Source organism: Pteropus vampyrus, unplaced genomic scaffold (genome assembly GCF_000151845.1).
Source record: "Pteropus vampyrus isolate Shadow unplaced genomic scaffold, Pvam_2.0 Scaffold289, whole genome shotgun sequence".
In the NCBI taxonomy this organism is placed as follows: Eukaryota; Metazoa; Chordata; class Mammalia; order Chiroptera; family Pteropodidae; genus Pteropus; species Pteropus vampyrus.
This window is the reverse complement of record NW_011889070.1, coordinates 117,496-120,848: the sequence shown is the minus strand read 5'-3', so window position 1 is coordinate 120,848 and position 3,353 is coordinate 117,496. Positions and strand designations below refer to the sequence as shown.

The 3,353-nt window shown below is 63.5% G+C and overlaps 1 long non-coding RNA gene across 1 annotated transcript; it reads left to right on the top strand.

The window, feature by feature from the left end:
* Nucleotides 1-173: 173 nt before the first annotated feature.
* On the top strand, nt 174-1,836 carry LOC111729923. The gene is made up of 2 exons (XR_002776458.1): nt 174-582; nt 1,173-1,836. It is a non-coding gene; the product is annotated as an uncharacterized LOC111729923 (long non-coding RNA).
* Nucleotides 1,837-3,353: the final 1,517 nt, after the last annotated feature.

The following is a 3,353-nucleotide window of genomic DNA, read 5'->3' as shown; positions in this document are numbered from 1 at the left end:
GGAGGGCAGGCCTGGAGTCCGGGAGGCTGGGGAGGATGTGGTCACCGGCAGGAAAGCTGATCGGGCCTGCACTGGGCGGGGGAGAGTGGGGGAAGGGAGGGGAGGGCCGGGCTCTGGGGCCTGCAGGAGAGTGGGCAGTGCTGGCTGTCCGGCAGACATGGGGTGAGGAAGGGGGTGCCCCAGTGTCGGGCCCCGGCAGCGGGGGATGGGGGTGGTGGGCCCCTGCAGATTCAGCCCTCGCAGTGTGAGTTCGCCATTGGCTGAGGGCCCAGGGAAGGGCCGGCTCTCCCCACCGTCCCTCCGGGATCCACCCTGACCGGGGTTGGGGGACGGTTCGGCCCCACCCTGCTGTGTTCTCTGCCTGGCTCTGAGCTTCCTGCTTCTTTTCCGTGTGTGTGGCTGACCACGTCAGTGTCTAGGCTGAACTCGAGGCCGCCTGCAGAGCCAGGTCCCCGGGGAGAAACACCTTTGACTGTCACGGGACTTCATTCTAGATTCCTTTCTCCTTGGTGGCCACGTTTGCCACCGTGCTGATGGCTTGGCCTTCCGAAGTGCACACTTTGTCCCAGAGGCGGCAAACAGGTGCTGACGGTCATCCCTCCGAAAGTCGGGGTCCCCGGTCGGGATGCGGTTCTCGCGGGAGGCCGGGCCCTGGTGTGTGCGATTCACCTCTTGGTGACACAGTGGCCCCTGTGGTGACCCAGTGACCTGCCCCAAAACCCCAGAGTGTGTTTGTTGTTTTAAAGTGGTTCTTGCCCATGGAAAGAGTGGTCTTTCTTCAAAAGCACATCATGGCCTTGGGTCGATTACTTTGGGTCTGTGTTATTGCTATTGATCTGGGAAGCTTGACTCGGAAACAAGCCTGGCGGGCTCTGTGGGGGGTGACGGCCACCTCCTCCAGTTCTCAGCAGAGAGCATTGCTGCGAAGCTGGGTGGCCGCTGGGTGGCCGCTGGGTGGTTGCTGGATGGCCGCTCACGAGCCAGCCCTTCCCCCGTCTCGGAGGGTCACCAGACTCTGCCCCTTGTCCCACCTGTTGCGAGGTGGGCTTGGCCCTGTGCGATCAAGGGCGTGTCAGTTTCTCAGTTTTCTCCTGGTGACACTTTAGATTCGTCGGGTGACCGTGCCTTCGGTGTGGTGAAATGTGGCATTTGTACACTGTTGTTTTTAACAGCTGCCTGGGGTCTGGACGGTCTAGAGGTGACACCCCCACCCCTTGCTCCGTGATTGGACGCCCATCTTTTTATGACGTCTGTCCCGATTACCCCGCCCCAGGGATGGCCACTCTGCAGGCTCCCTGCGGAGAGGCCGGGCTCTGCTAGCCGACCCTGAGTGGAGGGCACCTTTCCAAGGCCAGGTCTGAGGCAGGGGCCCCTCCCCTAGCGAGCCTGGGCTCGTGAGGCCGGGGGACCCCTTGACCCTCCCCGCACACCGGTCCTCACGCTCCTGCCCTCTGACCCTCCTGGGTCATCCTGGGTCATCAGGCCTGGCTGCTGACTGCTGAGGGTGGGGTCCCTGCCCACAGCCTGGTAATGAATACGCCGTGACGGAACGCTCTGGTCACCCAGCCTCCGGGCGCCGGGTCCCGAGGAAGCTTGTCCCCCTTCGTGTGTCCCCCCGGGGTTTGCACAGGGCGAGTCTGCTGCGAGCTCAGGGACAGGCCGGCCCTCCGTGCAGCCCGGTCCTGTGCAGCCTGCTCCTGTGCGAGTCCTGCCACCTGTTTCTGCACCATTTGAGGGGCCTCTGCTCTGGGAAATAAATACTCTGACCCTTAAATAGTTCACAGGATCTTCATCGGTGGGAATAATCAATACGAAAATAGAAGTGACCGCCAGGGACGCTGTGCGATCACATTCTTTATCGACTAAAGTGGACGAAACATCTCATCTCTGGGTGGAACCGAGCGCTGCGGGCTGTGCCCTGGAGGAAAAAGACCCGATGGTGGAACCGGCCGTGGACCAGCCTCAGGCGGGCAGGACGGTGGCCGGAAGTGCGGGCGAAGCCTGACCCCTGGCGTCAAACCGCCCCATGTAACAGGTGTCGAAGCAGAGGAGGGAACTTCGGTCGAAGGAAACAGCGTCGGGACAGGGAAAAATCGGCGTCACGCAGTGGTCTCTAGAAAACCGTCCGAGGCCGTCATGGACCGAGCAGAGCTTATCCAGCTGCTGCGTCCCGTTTCCTCCGTGTTGCTAAGACCGTCACTGGACCATGGGTGTTCCCAGCGCCTTGCATGGCTGGTGTGGGCGGGGTCACTCTCCTGACTGCGGGTGGGGAGGTGGGCCAGGCAGGCACCCCGGGCACCCCGACCTGCAGTGCTGGGGGACGATGAGTGTTGGCGATGGAGCCCACTCCCCACGCAGACCCTCTGCAGAGGGGACACAGCCCTCGTGGCCCGGGGTGGGGGTTGGTCCTTTTTCTTCATCCCTCGCTCTGTGCCCAGCGGTGTGTGTTGGAGCCTCTGCTCCCAGCTGCCCGGGGGGACAGAGAGGGGCCGGGGGACAGAGCTGGGTTGGGGGCCTCCCCCGAGTCTCCTGTCTGCTGCTCCCCCAGTCTCCGGCACCTGTCGTGCTCCATCCTTGCCCAGCCCCGACTTCCGTGAGGCCACCCACCAGATGGATCAAGGGCCACTCAGGAGGGCGTGTCCCAGGACTGAGCCTCCGGGAGATGGGGGACAGTGCTGGGGCTCTGCATGGACCCCTGTGGGATGAGGAGTCAGGCTGGGGGGCTCTTCTGGGGAGTCCCCCTTTCCCGCTCTAGGCCTGGGGGTGGGTGCAGAGCCCTGCAGCCTCTGAGCGCCCAGGCTGCCCTTCCGTGTTCCTTCAGACGCATCGACGTGTGGCGTGTCAGTTCCTGGATGGCCTTCGGTGGCCTGTTCCGAGAGCAGCTCAGGTGTAATTTGTCCTCGTTTGTTACAGAGCGAGGTGCTGCTGGCTGAGTTCTCCAGACCTGCCGGCTTGGGGTCTGGAACAGGAAATGGAACTGCCCGTGCCATCTGTGGGGACAGTGGTCAGCCACCGGGCTCACTGGGCCCTGCTGTCAGTTCTCTGCTAAGCTGGCATGTTGACTCTGCGTCGGGAAGGGGGAGGGCGGCTGTTACAGACCCCTGAGCAGAAGTAGCCTCGTGGCCCCTGCCTCAGTGTGGGTCCGGGGGAAGAGGCCGGGATACACGCTCCCTCGGTGGCCCCACCCCAGGTCTCCCGAGGCCTCACCAGCGCGGACAGGGGATTCCAGACCTTTCGCGGGGTCTGCGGCCTGGACACCAGCGTTCATGGACCCCGGGTGTCATCAGAGGTGCCCGGGCCACCTCTGGGGGCAGAGCCGTTTAGTGAAATGCCACCCTCTGTATTATGGCGGG